General features: G+C 42.5%; 2 long non-coding RNA genes and 1 pseudogene across 2 annotated transcripts; 1 reads left to right on the top strand and 2 right to left on the bottom strand.

Annotated features, from left to right (window-relative positions):
- Positions 1–457: 457 nt before the first annotated feature.
- On the bottom strand, positions 458–7,311 carry LOC145722918 (uncharacterized). The gene is made up of 2 exons (XR_014147479.1): positions 7,198–7,311; positions 458–935 (listed from the first exon to the last, which is right to left on the bottom strand). It is a non-coding gene; the product is annotated as an uncharacterized LOC145722918 (long non-coding RNA).
- A 3-nt stretch (positions 7,312–7,314) lies between these two features.
- On the bottom strand, positions 7,315–19,162 carry LOC145722919 (uncharacterized). Its single transcript, XR_014147480.1, has 3 exons — positions 18,737–19,162; positions 16,934–16,964; positions 7,315–7,928 (listed from the first exon to the last, which is right to left on the bottom strand). It is a non-coding gene; the product is annotated as an uncharacterized LOC145722919 (long non-coding RNA).
- On the top strand, positions 17,545–18,055 carry LOC115941039 (large ribosomal subunit protein eL31 pseudogene; annotated as a pseudogene).
- Positions 19,163–21,118: the final 1,956 nt, after the last annotated feature.

Raw genomic sequence — 21,118 nt, 5'->3', positions numbered from 1 at the left:
TCATTTCTGCATACATTCTGTAATCTAAGGGAGCATCACAATTCAACAGTGAAATTACTGAGGGACATGGCTTCAGCATGATTTTAGAGATCTTAGAGAAGACAGATTAGAAGCATACACTGTATTCAGGGTGTTTAGGCAAAGACCAAGTTGCTGCAAAACATGCAATGCTGGGGCCTCTGGCCCCTGCAGTCACATAGCTCCCTTTATGAATATGTTTTCCCTTGTGGTGTCTAGTGGCCAATTTGCACATGTGCCGAGACATACTGTATTTTTCAGAGCTAAGAATTCCTCCCTTAATGAGACTGAGTTTTAGGGGAAGAGGCTTTGCCTGCAGGCTCAGGGGGACTTAGTCCACAGGAGCAAGGGATTGGAATGTCAAGTTAGATCCCAAGTTGGCTCTGTCTGGAGGACTACAAGCCAGAGGGATGCCCCCTCCCCTTTTCATTGGCATTGGCATGCCCCTGGAATAGGTCCTACAGATTCTGTCCCATCTTTTGGGCTTCCCTGAAGTCAGAGTGCTATCGAACACAGGACTGCTGTGACAGGACGAGGGGAGAGAAGCAGCTTGGAAGAGGTGGGGCAGAACCACCCAACTTCCGCTCATCCCAGCCCAACCACGGAAGAGCAAAAAGGGGACAATGTTATCACCGTGGTACCCTAGGTTCACATAAAATCCCAAGGGACTACAGAATGATGTCATGCCGTTCTTACAGACTCAGTGTTACAGGCAGTAAGGTCTATCGGTTCAAAGAAAGGACAGGTCGCCTGGCTCTCCTAGCCCTGCGTCCCCACAGGCTCCACGTGGCCCACCTACTTCGGGCTTGCTCCTTTCCAGAGCTGAAGGTCCACTCCCAGAGAATGGCATCAGCTGGCACAACAGGAACCCTCGAAATAGCCAGGCTGTGGCCCAGGAAACATCCGCCTTCCGGTCCCTGAAGAAAAAGATGTTTTAACCCAAATACCAATGTATAATAACAGAACTGCAAGAAAGAAAAATAGACACAATTTCCATTTATTGTTTGCCTTGTGCCAGGCCTAATCACAGGCTAACCTTCCCAATCAATAACAAACACATGCATAGGGCCTTCTATGGCCAGAGTTCCAAATGCTTTACATATAATAACTTATTTAACTCCCGCAAAACCCCATGAGGAAGATATTCCCATACCAACTCCATGAGGTAGGAACTATGTCCCTTTCACAAATGAGAAAAGGGAAGCAGAAAAGGAGGAGTACTGTTCAGATCACACATCTGGTAAATACAGGCTTGTGCATTCAAACCCACGTTGTCTAATCTGGGTTCAAACTCAGATCTTAAACACTAATATTCAAACAGGGGATTCCTACAGATGAGTGTGTTCAGTTGTAACAGTCTTCCGGTGGTTTGGAAGAGCCTAAGAGAAAGGAGGGGAAAAATAGAAACTAATCTTGGAGTCATTCAGGGAAGGGTTAAAAATCTAAGAGTCAGTCTCATAAGAATTATTAGCAAAACAGGCTTTTCAGCAAAGTGTTCCTTTAAAGGTATTTGAACTCCGTGGTATGCTAGTAAATTGGCTCTCTGGGGAAGAAAAGAATGGCTCATAGTGTTTGCCAATTTCTGTGGTGTAAATACTCCCACCATGGCCGAGTTCAAGATTCCAGGAGTTTAACAATCTGTTTGCAAGATTCCTGGGTATTTAACAACCAGTTCTCAAAAGCCTGTAGGAGTTGGCTTCAGCACATGGCAATGCGGGCTCCAGGAGTGGCTTACTCTGCACCCTCCAGGAACCGTATCATTTTATAATGCCTACACATTCAAGGCGGACTTCATATTAAACGTGCAGCTCTGTGCTGTTCCAAGACCTTAGGTAGTCTCTTTCCTGCTATCCCTCCCAAGCAATGTGTTTTTACTTCTTGTATTTCATGAAAGACGTTTTTACTTTTGTTGTTCTTGATTTTAAGAGGACGGTGAGACATTTATATTTCTCTTTCCTTGATCTTCTAGTAAATCTAACAAATGGGTGTGGCTTTTGGAGTGGGAATGACTCTTGGTTGGGTAAAAGCTTTCCTCCGTCAATTGGTCAGCCTTTGGGAGACCTGAGAAACCCACAGATGTTATGTTTACATGTGCACGGGCATGCACACGCACGCACGCACATGCATTCAACACTATTTTCTGTGAGCCCTCTGCCTCCTGGAGCACATCTGAACACACAGCCCTCACCAGTTTGGATCTGCACCTGTTCCCAACCACTTTCTCATATTTCAGCTGTGCACAATATTTTGAGGCCCCGACAGCCAGGCAAGTCACTTTGTAAGTACATGATTACCATGAGGTCATGATGTGAATTCAGACCTAGCAAATGAAATGGCAATTACCCTTTGAGAAACGATGTAACTCTAAGGATAATCACCATGTTCTGTGTAATTTTTTTTTTTTTTAGATCTTTGGGGGTGCTAATTTGTAAAGCACATATAACCAAATGAATAATTATATAGCAAGGGGCTGAAGGCAATTACAAAATAATTGCATGCTATTTGATCCCTCCATGAAAACATGCTTAATAGAATGTTCCCCTACACTGTTCCTTATACCTGTGGAAGACTTTAAGGTTATTCTTTTTCCTTAACTCTTTTGAATACTGTTGTTTGGTAAGATATCCTAAAGTGTAGGCCCTAAGTGTAGGTTAGAAACTCAGTATAAAGCTTGATTTTTTTCCCTATGTTATATAAAGAAATTTATGAGAAATTCAATGCTTTATTATAAAATAGGCTTTGTATTAGACGATTTTGCTCAGCTGCAGGCTAATGTAAGTGTTCTGAGCACATTTAAGGTAGGCTAGGCTGAGCTATGATATCCAGTAGGTCAGGGGTATCAACTGTATGTTTGACTTAGGATATTTTCAAGTTATGATGGTTTATCAGGTTGTAAGTCGAGGAAGATCTATACTAGAATTACTCAAAAATTTTAAGAATACTATTAGATTAGTCTTTGGATTTTAAATAGCACTTCAGACTTTTAAAAACACGTTCATATGCAACATGCATTTGTGTGCATCCCTCACAAAATGTTTCCATTCTCAGCTGAAAATTAATAAGCCTGGGAGAGAGAAGCTAAGTGATTTGCCCAATGACTTCTATCTCTTGGCTCAAAGATTCCCCACCTCCCCCCATGCCACATACATGCACTTTCTTACTTTTATCCTGATCTTTATTAGTTTCCATTCCTGAAGTAAGATGAGAAAGAGAGAGACAAAGGGAGAAGAAGCACAGCCACACTGGTTACTAGAATGAAATGGAGTAAGTTGGGGATACGTGAGACATATTTTGCAAGCCCGTACCGAAGCTAGAAAGAGTCCCGCATTAATAAACACACAAGAAACTTGCCCCACTGTGTATTCTTCTAAAACAGACTGCACTGACGGTCAACTTTAAAAGCCAATAAATAATAGTGTTGAATATCTGATGTAATTTGCTGAATCCTGTACTGAAAGTGAAAAACGGAATGGTTGTGTGTGTACAGGATGATTGTAAGCGTATTGGCTGTTTACCCTCATGATCGTGTGGCTTGACCGGGAGGGGGCGAAAGCTTGTTGCTTAATGCCCAGCATCACAAGGCAATATCATATCCCATATCGCTAGCCTGGGAAAAGATGAAAATTCCAAGTACAGTGTCTACTGATTTGAGTATCACTTTTGCACCACTGTGAAGCCAAAAAAAAAAAAATCGTGGTCAAACCATCATATTGTGGGGGCCCCCTGTAATCTAGAATGATCTACTTGTATGCTGCTGCTCACCCCCTGCCCCCATTGCTCCCGGACCCTGCCTCTCACTCCATCCCGCCCTTGGCAGTTTCTTGGGCTAATCATGCTTTGCAAATGGTCCAGAATGAGAAACTACAAAAAGCCAAAGAAGTATCTGGTAGAAAAATTAATTCTTTTAGTTTAAAAGAGATTAATTACAGTTGACCTTTGAACAAGATGGGTTTGAACCGCATGGGTTCACTTAGATGTGGATTTTTTACTGTCTTGTACTGTAAATGTATTTTCCTTATGTTTTTTAAATAACATATTCTTTTCTCTAGCTTACTTTATTGTAAGAATATAGTATATAATACACATAGCACACAAAATATGTGTTAATTGGCTATTATCAGTAAGGGTTCTGGTCAACAGTAGGCTATTAGTAGTTAAGTTTTTAGGGAGTCAAAATTTACATGCAGATTTTTGACCACACGGGGCTGGCCTCCATGTTGTTCAAGGGTCAACTGTACTGTTTTACTTCTACTTTTAGGAAATTTTAGATTTTTTCCTTGAAGGATATTGTTTGCTCCAATCCACTGGATACAGAAGTGGCCTAAGAGCTAAAATTGGCCAGCACTGGAACTTTCCAACACCACCAGTGTTCTTAATAAACTGTAGGTGGTGGAGTTTAGAAATGTAGTTATATTATACTTGCAATGAAACTTGTGGTTTTCCAAGCCTTTGTGAAATGATCTACTTCCCAACTCTGTTGCCAAAGTGACTCAGGTCTCTTCCATATCCCTAGAGGATGTGGTGCTAGGGAATGACAACTACGGGAGTAGATGCAAACTGACAATCGATGATCTTTTCCCAGATTCTTTGTGTCACTAATGCTTATTCCACTGATAATTAAAAACGGAAAAGCCATTTTTTCATTTACTTTATCACTCAACATGCCTTTGTTTCCATAAGTTAAATACAGTCACAGGCACCAAAATTATTTAAGTATAAAAGAACAGAAATAGCTTTCTTCTGTGAAGCGTAATATAATGAGAAATTGAACAGCCAACAAAATCATTGCAGAGTTTAGGTTCACTGTTTCATAGTAAATTCAAAGTGCTATTGATTTAGTAGGAGAACACATTTGTGAAAACTAGACTTCTTAACAGATTTAGGAATGTTTTCAAGATGCATATCAGAGAAATGAGCAGCCGTTAAAATACAGGCCTCCACCAAGCATCCCGTTGGTCAGCTCCTTTGACTTATAAAGATGGCTGCCACCAGGGACGGACTTGTATTTTAAAATTGCTGGGGATGTTCGACATAGTTGGAAATTGGAAAGGGTATAAATGGGAAGTAAGCAGGTAGAGAAAGCATATGTTAAATTTTCTTTTAAGAAGTGTGGTTAACAAGGACTTATTAGAAGTCATAGTTTAAAAGGTATGTATTTCTACAAAGGTGGTTTTGGAGGGCTATTTATTTAGGATGGAAACTTTTAAAATAAACTTACTGGCTGAGGAAAAAAGAATTGGTAGAAAGTGACAAGGTGAGGGCGCCTGGGTGGCTCAGATGGTTAAGCGTCTGTCTTCGGCTCAGGTCATGATCCCAGGGTCCTGGGATCGAGTCCCGCATCGGGCTCCTTGCTCAGCAGGGAGTCTGCTTCTCCCTCTCCCTCTGCCTCTCCTCCTGCTTGTTCTCTCTCTTGCAAATGAATAAATAAAATCTTTAAAAAAAAAAGTGACAAGGTGGAAGTATAGGAGACAAAAGAGTCCATTGTTGGAGCTCCAGAAAGACATGGGACAGGGCCAAGAGCAAGGTGGAGGTGTTGGCCTTGAGCATCCTTCTTACCCTCTGGAACTGAAGTAAAGATGGTGTGGGTACAGGAGGATTTAGCAGTTCCCATTTGTCTGAATGTGGCTTCCAGAATTAAGAGCAATGCTGCAAATATGTTTTGATCAGAGACACTGTTATCTCCCCAGACATAGATATTGTGATACTATTAATGCAGTCCTAGACTGAATTAGCTTTTGGGGCAACCAGCTGGCTCAGTCGGTGGAGCATGTGACTCTTGATCTCAGGGATGTGAGTTTGAGCCGCATGCTGGGTGCAGAGATTACGTAAGATTTTATTTATTTATTTGTCAGAGCACAAGCAGGAGGAGCAGCAGAGGGAGAGGGAGAAGCAGGCTCCCTGATGAGCAAGGAGCCCGATGTGGGGCTCGATCCCAGGACCCTGGCATCATGACCGGAGCTGAAGGCAGACGCTTAACAAACTGAGCCACCCAGGCATCCCAAAATAAAATCTTTAAAAAAAAAAAAAAAAAAGATTGAATTAGCTTTTTGAGACAATAAATCACTTTTCCTTGGGAAATAGTATAATATAAAGGAAAATAATAAGGGTTCTGGCATTAGGTTCAAATCCTGACCCACCTAATTACTAGCTATAGGATTTTGGTCAAGTTATAATTCTCAATTAAATAATAATAATAATAATAATAATAATAATAAATATCCCTCCAAGAATTACCCTGAGAACCAAATGGGAGATAACTAATAGTAAACATGCAGGAAATATATTATTTTGATTGCTATTACTCCTCTTCTGGTAAATGAAAATGAGTAGATATTTTTATAGGGTTATTAAGAAACATTTCCCCCATCCTGTCTATGTACCGTTGATTTTTTTAGACTAAGGGGTAAGACTTTAACCCCACTGAGTTGTGTGCGTGTCAGATTCACTTTATTGTTCCATTCTCCTAAGATCCTTCTGTGCTCTGACTCCATCCTTCCATGTATTTATTGCCCTCTCCAGCCTGCTGGATCTGTGAACGTCACGAGAGTCCTGGGCCCACCACTGCTACTGCAAACCCTGCTGCCACCTTCCTCCCTCCCTACTGACAGATGCTAGGTCTGGTTCAACCCAAGCAATGGGCTCAATTTCAGCACACTGTCTCCCAGCATCCCTTGCAGCTAGGCGTGGTCATGTGACACACAGTTCTAGCCAATGAGGTAAAAGCACAAGGCACGGGGGGGGGGGGCGCCCAGGTATGTTTATTAAGGAGGCTAGAGCCATGAGAATGAATGACGGAGAAGAAGGAAGAGGAGCCTGGGGCTTGATGCCCTCGTGCAGGCCCTTCACTGTGTGATACCACGGTCCTTGTCGTGCGTCGAAAACAACCCCTATTTGGTTCAGCCTCTGCCATCAGGGTTATGTTACATTTAGCAAACGCTATTCCTACCCGCTGCAGACGCCATCTGTAATGTAATCTCATCGAGATATTTGGGGGCAGGAAAAGGAACCTACACGGAACAGAGGTAGAGCTAGAGCATTGCAGCCTATCATTACAAAGCATCCTCCACTTTATTTTATTCCTGGTTTGTTGAGCTATCCCTGACATACACCACTGGGTAATTTAAGGTGTACAAGTGTGACGAGTTATGTACACATGTGGCTTTTACACTAATGTCTTACTTTGCAACATGTGTCCATAGGTAAGAGCTACACCTCTGCTGACCTCTGTCTCCATGATTAGATCACTGAGACTGTGTCTGCTGGGTAGGTGGTATGCATTCAGCACAGATTTGTAAAACCAAAAGGGGTCATGCAGTGATCAATGGCTTGTGTTACAGACAAGGGATGCCTTGTCCCAGCTCAGGCTCCCAGGAAGTCCTAGGGCCCGCGCTCATCCCATAGTCTCACACCCAGTGTTTGCTGCATTGCACACCCCGTTTGAGTAAAGTCATGCAAGCATTCCTTCTGTCTTACACTCTGGCTTCAGGATCTCCTTTTACTTTACCCCCAATTATATTATTAACTTTTAAAACACCCTCAGGCATTAATGCCGGACTAAAGAAAGTGTTTGTTTTCCAGGTGAGCACACTTTGTTCCCAGTACCCTGGTGTCCTGTCCACAGTCATAAAGAACCAGTGGTAGTAAGGCAGAAGGCCGAAGGCTTTTGTAGCTATAGGAAGAAGACTGATAAAGGGCCTCAAATGCCCCCTTGAACTTGGGGTGGGTCACTCTGCCCTCCCGCCCCCTATTGTTGGGATCTCAGGAAAAATGGCTTTTCCCCAGTCATACCTGTCATGCGTCTAAGTGGAAAACAATCTGTGGATTTCTTGTACCACCCCGAAATGGGACAGTCCTGGCCCAAACATTTCCTTGATACTGAACAGCTCCCTAAGTCCGTCCACCTGCTGCAGCTGTCGCATGACAGACACGGGGAGATGAGATATGGCATTTGCACCTGGCCAGCCATAAACGGCTTCTCAGTCGCACATGAAGGTTAACAGGCCCAATTCCCTTCCCTCCTTAGACCCAGAGTGTGAAAACATGAAAGAGAGCTGTAATTATTGATAAACAATAAAAACTTCTACAGCGTGTGTAACAGGCATGGATTTCTTTGCCTGCCCAGAGAGGAAGTGGACCTTTTCCTGGTTGTTGACAAGGACGTGTCTCCTCGTCCCTGTGCCCTTTATTTATTTATCGTTTTTAAGATTTTTTTTTTTTTTTAAGTAAACTTTACACCCGACGTGGGGCTCGAACTCCCAGCCCCGAGATCAAGAGCCACGCCGACAGAACCAGCCAGGAGCCCCTCCGTTATTTCCTTAACATTCCAATTTAGACGGCAGGGCTGGTTTGTGTCAGAGACACAGGAGGGAACTCCTTGATGAGTGCTCTCTCAGCTAGCCAGTGATTCTGCCTTTCACAAAGCAGGAACTTTTCTCTCCATAACTTTGCCTGGTTCTTTCTGTTGCATCTGCCCCCACCCCCCACAGCCAGGCTTTGCTCTCACAGCCCCTTTTTTGTGACCCAGCATTGATCCTGATGCAGGACAAGTGGGGCTCAGCTTGGGAAGCAGGGCAGAGCTGGGTGCGTTTCATGGAGTCCTCTCTGTAATTATGATTCAGGGGATCCTGGCGGGCTGAAAGCACAATTAAAATGAGTTTATAGACTTCTGCAGCCCGCTGTCATCTACTTAGCCACAATGTGGTAATTTGAGAGCATTAAAAAAAAAAAAAAAACTCCATATTAGCAGGTCATTTGAATGTGCCCTCCCTCTTTTTCCTCCACAAACCCTAAGGCTCTACACTTTTGTTACCAGTATGTTACATAAGCATGAATCATTCTGAGAACTGAGTAACTCCTTTGACCATGGGGAGTTCAGAGGCACACAAGGAACTTGAGCTGAAATGCAAACTTGCCATATTGGTGACACTTTCCACTCCTGTTTTCTACTAGTTTCTAAACTTTTCAAGTACGAGAGCCCATTTTTTACCCAATACTAGTCGTTTTGTTTTAGTCTCTGTTGATTGAGATTATCAAAAGCTGCCATGAAGGCAGCATATTTTGTATTTATTAATCATCACAACAGCCACTTACGAAAAACAGTACATCTATTCCAGCACATTCTTTATTCTGTCCTCGATAATACTTGGTATAAATATAGATTCCAGGACTCCTTAATGAAACTTCAAGGCTTCCCAGGGGTTCGAGGGCCAAATTATACAGTCACTCTTCGAAAGAGTAAATGACTGTTGCAGGAGGAATTTAGAGAGAGGGCTGTTAAAAGACTCTTGCAAACACTTGCAGAATAAGATCTTTGGTACGCCATGTTCCACAGGACGAACGAAGAGAATGCTAGGAAGCTAGCTCTTGAATTTCCAGCAATAACTTTAGGTGTTATGCTCCTGCAATTTAACCGACCTATGAGCACTGTCTTTTTTTTTTAATGGACCAATGTAATTAGATAAAAATTCATAATCAGCTCAAATATTTTTTATCTTCTTTGGGCACCTGGCTGGCTAAGTCAGTGAAGTGTGCAACTCTTGATCTCAGGGTTGGGGGTTTGAGCCCTATGTTGGGTGTAGAGCTTACTTTAGAAAAAAAAAATTTTTTTGGTATCTTTTATCTTCTTATAGTGCATAACCCTTAACCAGTATAATCACTGTACATTAACAACAGTGACTACACTTGAAAATCCCTGTTTAGTAAAACTAAGTTAAGTAAAATATGGACTACATGGGCGCCTGGGTGGCTCAGTCGGTTAAGCGACTGCCTTCGGCTCAGGTCATGATCCTGGAGTCCCGGGATCGAGTCCCACATCGGGCTCCCTGCTCAGCGGGGGGTCTGCTTCTCCCTCTGACCCTCTTCCCTCTCGTGCTCTCTGTCTCTCATTCTCTCTCTCACATAAATAAATAAAATCTTTAAAAAAAAATTTAAAAAAAAATATGGACTACATAATGCACAATCTGATTTAATTTTTATATGAGATTATTAACAAAATACTGAGCTATCATAGGTCAATCTAAATCATGTTCTCGCCCTTTATTCAGACCTGTAAAATAATATTCAGGTCATTGGATATGTTTTAAAAAGTTATTTCTAGCTTCATTTTCCCTTTTGATTTGAGGCAAGCAATGGTTTCCACAAGAGTCTCCGATTCACATCTTCAAACACAGAGCAGAATTCTAGTGTAAATTATAGTCCTTTCTTCTCTAAAAAAGTGCCAAGAAAAAAAACACACTGTATCTCATTTTTCAGTAATCCTCAACTGTTGATATTTCCTTCTGGGAGTCTACTCTTCCTGATGGAATTACATTCGGTTTGTAATCTAAAGAACCTATGTTTCACTGGGTGAGAAGAAATGAAAAGGATCAGCCTCACACCTAAGCCAAACTGTTCCCTGGATAATCCTCTCCAGATAGTAAACGTTAGAAAAAGCAAAGATAAACCTCACATGAGCAGCTCCAAGGCTGCACATCCCCAGGAGGAATACTTCGAGACTTCCTTGGGTGCCTAGTTACAAGAATGATCTGGTCCGTGGTGACGAAAGATACACATTCCCACAAAGCGTTTATACAAGTTAAATAGTGACCCCCACCAAGCATAGCAGGGGAGCTGATAACCTCTCCTAGTCAGGCTGCCCAGAGAGATCTTTGAAAGCCAAAGGGCAGATTCACATAAACTCAACTGCCCTGATAATACGCAGTGGACTTGCCAACATCTTATGGCTTCGCACCTATGCAGACCTTCCAAAAGGGCAAAAATCAAAGGCTTCACTTTCAGTCCTGCTCTGTAGCACAGGGTTGTGTTCTTCACAGAGTGTAATACCTTCCTTCACCCCAAAGATGCCACCTCCCTCTCCCCAAGTCCACCACAGAGCCCACTCTCCCTGGATTTGCATCCAGGTGCAAATTCGTACATGCGGTGGGAATCCTTCACCCAAATGCAAATCATTTTGCAAGATCAAAATTCTTTTGCTATGGACAGTAGGGGCCAGCCTCTAAGAAAATTTGCATTTTAACTGGTAATGTAGGTACAGCCATGGGTTAGAAAAATGATGGGACAAAGAGATCATTACAAAAACAAATTAACAAACAAATGAGATATGAATATACTCTATTAACTGTCTGCATTTTTGAAACAGGAAGAGAGGAGAATTTAGAACGCTGAAACGCATCCAACTGAAAAGGGGCAAAAGGAATTTTAATGAGTTACAACACAACTTGAGATGCAGCCTGGATAATTAGAGTCTCCATTATTATAACTCAGTGGAAAACTGGCTTGATTTAGCCCCCTTTAGAAGATTGCTTGTAGTTTAAGACAGCAAAGTTAAAAAGAAAGCCAAGCTAATGTTAGAAAAAGTTAAAAACATTTCCAGCCAAATATTTTTAAAGGACTTGCTAACATTTTAGGACACTGTTTTCTATATTAAATTTAAAAAAATGAAACCAGAAAATTTTCCCAAATTTAGTTCCAAAAAGTCCTGTGTTTGTTGGTTTCATTATATCGTCCTCCATAATCCAAATATATTGACATTAAGAAACCAAGATATCCAGAGTCAGTGATCTGGATAAGCATAAGAGCAATAAAAGTAATTGATAGGAGAAATATCCCCCACAATTTGTGAGATAGAGTTGTAAGTACCTTGACCATTGAGGGGATCCACCGTGAGGGCACAAACTTGGGCAATGACCCATGTCACATACCCTTGTCCTTCCCACCAGACATGGACATTCACATCCCCAGGAGCATTAGAGATTTGACACTGGCCCTCTGAAGACCTGAGCCCCCTCTACACACAGGCTAGAAGTGGTTGAAGGCTCACCTGGAGATGGATCCCCTGAATCCAATATGCAGGCACAGTAAGATCAGCCCTAGCAACCATGGGGGAATGAAGGCCACTAAGAGCATTTTCTCACTTCTAGGCTTTCCTGGGTGTGGTTAAAATTGGTCATGGACAGTAATGAAGAGGATAACAAGTTTCTTTGAGCAAGTAAAGTCTCCCTGCCACTGTTTTTTTCTGCCAGGTCCCCACCCCAAGCTCAGTGCCTGACGTTTGACTTTTAAACCGTTGACGACAGGAGGGACCGTAGGCTAGATGAGCTGACAGACTCTACTCTATCATTACATGATAATCACATATGCGTCTCTCTTCCCTTTCATTCCCACCTTCCCCTCCTGCCTTCCTGGAACCAGAGCAGAAGTGCGTGTGGATGCACACTTGAGTGAAGGTCCTAATCACGTCAGACTGGAACTGTAAAACTCTTCCTTTTCACAAAATACACCAAAGGCTTATCTTTATGAAAAGAAAGAAAAAGCTTAGCCCACCCTTACCTCCTTAATCCTTCTCCAGTCTAGCCCTAAAACTTACTCTCCGAGTGTCACAGGGAGCCAACAGTTTGGCTTCTAAAAACTGTGCTTTCTTAGCGCTTGCTTTAAAAAACACGGCACTTTCTATTTTCCCATCCAGTCCTTCCCCAAGGTCAATACCTGACTCAAAATTCAATTTTATTCCAAGCTCTGTTACCACTATTGTAGGATATGGTTTGTGTAGGAAGTACTAAACTCAAGGTCAGGTGTGTATTAAATATTCAATAGAAGTTCTTTACCTTCCCACCCCTTATACTTTTTAAAAAATATTTTATTTATTTATTTATTTATTTACTTATTTGAGAGAGAGCTAGCACAAGCTGGGGGAGAGGGAGAGAAGAAAGCAGACTCCCCGTTGAGCAGGGAGCCCAATGCAGGGCTCAATGCCAGGACCCCAGGATCATAACCGGAGCCGAAGGCAGACACTGAACCGACTGAGCCACCCAGGCGCCCCCCGCCGCTATATTTAAAGCTAAATGGAGACTGGGTGTAGCTTACGTTCTATGCTATCCAGTCCACTGAGGAAGCTCCAACCATTTGAATGCTAAGCCTCCTCATCTTCCACATGATTTTACCCTTATTCATAGTTTCTGGTATATCTAATACTATTGCTCATTCTGCAGTTCATTCAGCAGACAGCTTGCGGTGCCCGTTAGAGTGCTATGAACAGCACCGTAGTGAGGTGGGACGAAGGCAGACTTGTGGTTGACAGAGCAGGCTAGTGAGGAGTGCAGGCTCAGGGATCATCGTGAGCAAATTATTTCTATGCTGTTCCTCTGTTTCCTCATCTTTAAACTGGGGGTAATCAGAGTCTCTACCTCATAGGGTGGTAGTGAGTAATAAATGGGGCGGATCCTGTGAAGTGCACAGAGTGATGTCTGACACACAGTAAGCATGTGTTAAGTGATCACTATTTGATGTCCCCGGGTGCTAGTAGAGGGCTTCGTAACCAGGGGTCCATGGACTTCTAAGGTCCATGGGTGGATTTAGAGGCTCCCAGAACTCCTTGAAATTATTTGCAAAATTCAGAGTTGTTCATCTAGAGAGCGAGTTTATAGTTTTCATCAGATTCTCAAAGGGGTGTGTGAAGCAGAACAGGGTTAGGATGCCCTGAACTAGGGGATACAGAGGCACAAGACAGGAATTTTGCCCTCAGAGACCTCCCAATCTGGAAGAGGAGACGGACATTCAGTGACGAGAAACTACGATGGCAGTTCCATAGAAATGGCCCAGGATGCAATAGGACACAGAGAAGAGCCCCCGAGGGGGGTGATGCAACAAAGCCCCCCCCCCCCCGAATAGGTGACATTTAAGAGCAGTACTGAGTGTGAGGTAGCCAGATGAAACAGCGGAGTAAGAGCGTGCCAGGGATAGTGAGAGTCATAAGCAAAGGGAGGAGCTGCTGTGCTCTAGTTAGGAAAGAGCAAATGGTTGAGTGTGCGTGGGCCAAGAGGAAACACCAGCGGTCAGGACGCTAGAGGCGGTTGGGAGCCTAGTGCGTCGAGCCACAAAGTGAACCAGTCAGTGCCCCAACATAGGCATTGGTCTCAGGTGGGGAATGAGTGGTAAGCCCAGGTCCTTCCTTATGTATACACCAGAAGCTCATGGATCTGTCAATCAGTTATTGCAAATACGCACTGAGAGATGTTCCCTAGCATATACCTAAAGCATCTTTTTTTTTAAGATTTTATTTTTTATTATTATGTTATGTTAATCACCATACATCACATCATTAGTTTTTGATGTAGTGTTCCATGATTCATTGTTTGCATATAACGCCCAGTGCTCCATGCAGAACGTGCCCTCTTTAATACCCGTCACCAGGCTAACCCATCCCCTCACCCCAACCTAAAGCATCTTATTCCTACCATCCATGACTATCGGTTGTGGTTAGTGATTTTCATGTCAGAATTAGGAAAATCTATTAAGGAAAAAAAAAAAGGCAAATTTGAAAGCTAACTTATTTATGAAAAGGTATTTCCAATTCAATTTCAATTTGTTCCTGAAATCCAGTTGGAATGACCGAAGTCTTCCTTGTGCATGCAACTGAAAGGAGATCTATGATCATTTCAGTGGTGGTGACTAGTTTTACATATCCTGTAGCTAAACATAATCGATTTTGTAGCTTCCTAATGATCTGCCCTGAGGAGTTATTACTCCTGATGGCAATTAATCAAAATTAAAACAGACTGCATAGAATGAAGCAAATTCAAACATCCAGCCTCAGTTAGGAACACCTGCACATTAAGATTAATCATGGGCCCTGCTTGAATGTGACAGGTGTATCAATATTATAGAGAAAAGAGAAAGCGAACATTTTCCAGAAGAGTACCAAGTGTATTTCCAAGGAGCAAAGGCTCTGAACCTGAGTCAATGTTGAATCCAAACCACCCAAAATCCACAGTTGCCCATTACCTTGGAATTAAAATTATTTTCTTCCAGAAAGTTTAGATATTTGTGGCAATCTGCATTACTAAACATGAAATGCAGGGAGCAGTCACAGTGAAACGGAGGAACAAAAGTTTTCCACTGTCTTCCCCCACCAGAAAAACTCTACCAGTTTTGACCATCACCCAGAAATGAGGGTGCTTTGTGGATGTCCAGGAGTCCAACAGAGAAGTTCCAACACACTGTTGGAGGAAAATCCAAGATTGGACACATTGAAGAGAATGAGAACAGTTTCACTCTACCCATCACCCTCCCCCACAGTGGCACAGCTCAGCAATGAGAGAGCTTGTTTGCCGGTGACTTCTTCACAGGGAAAGTGGGGGCATGTCCCTGTGTGCCTGGCCTCCCCAGCTAGGCAGGATGCTGCCAAAGAGGCCCCATTCCTTCTTGCCCCATCCAGAATACTGAGATGTGCTACATGACTGAAGGGTCAGGAGGAGCTGGGAGAACAGCAACCAGGGCTCTTGGAGGGCAGAAGTGATGTAGATCCTGTTATGTGGACCCCATCAAGAAGCCCTACCATGAACCACTGGGGACGCCTCACCTGTGCGTCCCCCCAGCTGGCCTACAGGCACCCTCAACACTCTGCAGCCTACCCTCAGCCACCCCTCCAACCACCACCACCCTGTGGCCAGCTCCTTGTTCACACTGCCATGGTCAATGAGTGCAAGTCTTTGCAGAGAGCTAGTGAGCACGTGCAGAAAGCCAGCCCAAATCTTAAGGATTGGGAAAAAGCACAAAAACATCAGCATTCAGCACTGCCCTGGGGAAGGCAAATGGGAGGCTGTCAGCAGTCAGCTGGGCTTTGCAGGATCAGGAGAAAGAACGTGATCTTAAAAATCATCACGCACCCAACAAGAGAGAACAAGAAGTGTGGAGCATATGTATCCATAGAAAATGTCTGAGAGAGTCTTAGAATGCTTAGCAGGGCTGGCAGGAAGGATTTCTGTCCCATTGACAATCAGTAGAGAATGCAGGTGATTCCCTCTTCAAATGTGAAGATAGCAACACAAGACCAAGGAACATGAAAAATCAAGGAAACATGACACCACCCAATGAACACAGTAATTTTCCAGTAACCAACCCTAAAGAAATGGAGATCTGCAATTTGCTCAATAAAAGAATTCAAACAGTTGTTTTGAGGAAGTTCAGTGAGCTACAAGAAAACACAGAAAGACAATTCAATGAACTCAAGAAAACAATATGCAAGCAAAATGAGATATTTAACAGAGACACAGAAATCAAAACAAGAGAGAGAGACAAAGTCTGGAGCTGAAGAATACAATGAATAAAATGAAAAATGCAATAGAGAGCATGAACAGCAGACTTGGTCAAGCAAAGGAGAGAAGCTGTGAAGTCAAAGATAGGTTATTTGGAATTATCAAGTCAGAGGAGAACAAGGAAAAAAGAATGAAAAAGAGTGAAGAGAGGGGCACCTGGGTGGCTTAGTTGGTTAAGCTTCTCCCTTCAGCTCAGGTCACGATCTCAGGGTCCTGGGATGGAGCCCCGCATCCATTGAGCTTCCTGTTCAGTGGGGAGTCTGCTTCTCCCTCTGCCCCTCCCCCACCATGCTCTTTATCTCTCGTGCTCTCAAATAAATAAAACTTTAAAAAAAAAAAAAAGGAGTGAAGAGAGCTTATGCGAATCATAGAACACCATCAAGAAAAACAATCTATGATCACTGGAGTACCAGAAAGAGAAGGGAGGAAAAGGGGCAGAAAAATTATTTAAAGAAATAATGGCTGAGAAGTTCCCAAATGGCAAGAAATTTGGACATCCAAATTTATGAAGCTCATAGGTCCCCAGAGAGATTCAACTCAAAAAGATTTTCTCCAAGACAGATTATAATAAAACTATCTAAAATCAAAGAGAATTTTAAAATCAGCAAAGACAAGCACACAAACCTCATAAACAAGGGAACCCCCATAAGGCTGTCAGAAGATTTCTCAGCAGAAGCCTTGCAGGTCAGGAGAGAAGGAGATGAAAAATAAAATTGCCAATCAAGAATATTTTACTCAGAAAAGCTGTCCTTCAGATATGAAGGAGAGATAAAGACCTTCCCAGACAAACACAAGCTAAGGGAGTTCATCACCACTAGACCTACCTTATAAGAAATACTGAGAGATGTCTTCAAGCTGAAATGAAAGGACACTAATTAATAACCTGAAAATATATTAAAATATACATTGGTAAAGGTAACTATACAGTCAAATTCAGAATAGTCTAATATTATAACATGATAGTGTGTCAATCACTTAATTCCAGTATAAAGGTGAAAGGACAAAAGTATCAAAGCTTATGTCTGTTAAAGCACAAAAATATTAAAGCTTATAATTGTTGTAGCTTGTAGCTACAATAATTTGTTAATGGATACACACTATAAAAAAGATGTAAATTGTGACATCAAAACCAAAAAATGAGGGGGAATGAAAGAGTAGAGTTTTTGTATGCAACCAAATTTATTTTTTTAATTTTTTTTAAGATGTATTTATTTATTTATTTGAGAGAGAGAGAGACAGCATGAATGGGGGGAGGATCAGAGGGAGAGGGAGAAGCAGGATCCCTGCTGAGCAGGGAGCCCGACTCGGGGCTCGATCCCAGGATCCCAGGATCATGACCTGAGCCAAAGGCAGACGCTTATCTGACTGAGCCACCCAGGCGCCCCACAATCAAATTTAAGTTTCTATCTTTCCTCTCCAACTTGAGCCCAGCAGAATGGCTCCTGCAAAGAAGGGTGGCAAGAAGAAGAAGAGCCATTCTGCCATCAATGAGGTAGTGATGAGAGAATACACCATCAATATCCACAAGCACATCCATGGAGTGGGTTTCAAGAAGCATGCCCCATCAGGCACTCAAAGAGATCCAGAAATTTGCCATGAAGGAGATGGGAATTCCAGATGTGCACACTGACACCAGGCTCCACAAAGCTGTCTGGGCCAAAGGAATAAGGAATGGTCCATACCATATCCATGTGTCGTTGTCCAGAAAATGTAACTAGGATGAAGATTCACCAAACAAGCTCTATACTTTGGTTACCTATGTACCTGTAACCATTTTCAAAAATCTACAGACAGTAGGGGCACCTGGGTGGCTCAGTCATTAGGCGTCTGCCTTCGGCTCAGGTCATGATCCCAGGGTCCTGGGATCGAGCCCCACATCGGCTCCCTGCTCAACGGGAAGCCTGCTTCTCCCTCTCCCACTCCCCCTGCTTGTGTTCCCTCTCTCACCGTGTCTCTTTCTGTCAAATAAATAAATAAAATCTTAAAAAAAAAAAAAAAATCTACAGACAGTTAATGTGGATGAGAACTAATCGCTGACTGTCAAATAAAGATATAAAACTGCAGGGGTGCCTGGGTGGCTGTTGTTAAACGTCTGCCTTAGGCTCAGGTCATGATCCCGGGGTCCTGGGATCGAGCCCCACATCGGGCTCCCTGCTCAACAGGAAGCCTGCTTCTCCCTCTCCCACTCCCCCTGCTTGTGTTCCCTCTCTCGCCGTGTCTCTTTCTGTCAAATAAATAAATAAAATCTTTAAAAAAAGATATAAAACTGAAAAAAAAATTTAAGTTGCTATCAGCTTAAAAATAGACTGTTAGAATGATAAGATGTTATGTAAACCTCATAGTAACCAGAAAGCAAAAACCTGTAATAGATACATAAAGGTAAACAGAAGGGAATCAAAGCATACCACTATGGAAAATCATCAATTCACAAAGACAGCAAGAAAGAAAGGTTCCAAAGAACTACAAAAACAGCCAGAAAAAAATCAACAAGATGGCATTAGTAAGCCCTTACTTATTGATAATTACATTAAATGTAAATGGATTCAATTCTCCAATCAAAAGACATACAGTGGCTAAATGGGTTAAAAAAAAAGACTCCAACTATCTGCTGCCTACAAGACACTCACTTCTGCTTTAAGGAAACACACAGGTTCAAAGTGAAGTGAAGGGTTGGAAAAAAACATTCCATGCAAATGAAAACCTAAAGAGACCAGAAATAGCTCTATTTGTATCAGACAAAATAGACTCTAAGTCAAAACTGTAATAAGACAAAAGTAGGTCATTATATAATATTAAAGGGATCAATTCATCAAGAGTAACAATTATAACAACTGTAAATATATATGTACCCAACACTGGAACACCTAAATATATGAAACAAATACCAATATAACTGAAGAGAGAAATAAAAAACAATACAATACTAGTAGGGGAATTCAATACACCACTTTCAATACTGGACAGATCATCCAGGCAGAAAATCAATAAGGAAACATTGGGTCAAATGAGAAATCAAAAGGGAAATCAAAAATACCTTGAAATACATGAAAATGGAAACACAACTTACCAAAACTGATGAGATGCAGTTAAACAGTTCTAAGAGGGAAATTTACAGCAATAAACACCTACAGTAAGAAAAAGAAAGATCTCAAATAATCAACCTAACTTTATACCTTAAGGAACTAGAAAAGAAGAACAAACCCCAAAGTTAGCAGAAAGAAGAAAATACAAAGATCAGAGCAGAAATGAATGACATAGAGACCAGAAAAATCATAGAAAAGATGTATAAAATTAAGGGGCACCCACCTGGGTGGCTCAGTCGTTAAGCATCTGCCATGCTCAGGTCATGATCCCAGGGTCATGGGATTGAGTCCCGCATCAGGCTCCCTGCTCTGCGGGAAGCCTGCTTCTCTCTCTCCCACTCCCCCTGCTTGTGTTCCCTCTTTTGCTGTCTCTGTCTGTCTGTGAAATAAATAAATAAATAATCTTAAAAAAAAATTAAGAGCTGATTTCTTGTAAAGATAAACAAAGCTGACAAACCTTTAGCTAGACTAACTATAACATGGAGCTACAATCTAGGAGTACAACAATAACAAAGATGGGGAGAGAAAAGGAAAGGAAAAGAAGAGAAAGACAAATACAATGTTCCTATCCTGAGAGAGTCTACGGTCTGGTGAAGAATACAGCTGAGTGCACAAGTACTTCCTGTACAGAGTGAGAAGTGCTTTAACAGGGAAATGACAGGGTGCTCCTTTTAATAGGGCTCTGGAATTCTCAAGGATAGCTTCTCAATTCTAAGTTGACACCTGAAAAATTGACTTCTTGATTTTATCAGATTTGCATATTTGAAAGATCACTGCTGGAAGGAAGAGGAAGGATTGGAGGGGGACAATACTGAAGGGAGCAGGTAGGAGGCCACTGCAGTGACCCAGGCTAGAGATGATGGCAGGTGGTACCAGGCTAGTGGCAGTGGGGCGGGAGAGAAGTGGTAAGCTTCTCAAGACTATTGTGAAGTAAAATTAATAGAATTTGGTAATTGACTGGAAGAAGAAAAGAAAGGAGTAGAAAGAGGGATGATACCTTTCTTTGGTTTCCTCCAGAAACAGACCTCAAGGCAAGGATTCAAGAGCAAGTAGTTCATTTGAGAACAGAGAATATGGGTAGGAAAGAGAAGAAGTGATACGGAGAAGTAAAAGTAGCCAGGAAAGAATGCTTTATCAAGCCAACTGTACCATGAATTCATGGACAAATCCTAGGAAATGATATAAAACGGGGGTGCCTGGGTGGCTCAGTCAGTTAGATGTCTGCCTTGGGCTCAGGTCCTGATCCCAGGATCCTGGGATCAAGCCCCACATTGGGCTCCTTGCTCAGCGAGAGCCTGCTTCTCCCTCTGTCGGCTGCTCCCCTACTTGTGCTCTCCCTCTCTCTCTGACAAAGAAATAAATAAAATCTTAAAAAGAAATGATATAAAACAAATGCCTCAGAGTTATCCCAGCCACGAGGTTGGGGAGCTGGGGAATTTATAAACCAATTCCCATGAGTCATTGACCCAACATTTCCAGCCTACCGTGCTCAAAGCAGAACAGTTTCTATTGCTTTCTAAAAGGTTTGCTTTCCTCACAAAAAACAAAACAACAAAAAACCCACACAGATACAGGCCACTGGAAACTAGGAGGAGCACCTGGAGTGGTAAGGCCCAAATGATATGGGCTTCAGATGACACCCAGTCTCTGGTGGGGGTAAATGGGGTCAGGGTTCAATGAGATGGGAAACCCAGGGGTTAACACAAGATAGAGGGGTGTTGGGGAGTAGAGAGGATGAGTTGAATTTTTGACATGGTGCATTTGAAGGGCCCACAGGACATCTGAGGGAAGTTGTCCAGTAGATGGCTGGTTATGTGAATAGGAGTCTGTGGGGAGCAATCTAATCCAAAGTTACAGATCGTAAATTGTCATCACGTGAATTCATGAGTGTGGCAGAAATCTCATGGGAAATTGCATGGAGTGAGG

This window comes from Leptonychotes weddellii, chromosome 8, assembly GCF_054177405.1.
Source record: "Leptonychotes weddellii isolate Sample4059 chromosome 8, ASM5417740v2, whole genome shotgun sequence".
NCBI lineage: Eukaryota > Metazoa > Chordata > Mammalia > Carnivora > Phocidae > Leptonychotes > Leptonychotes weddellii.
This window is presented reverse-complemented; position numbering and strand designations above follow the sequence as displayed.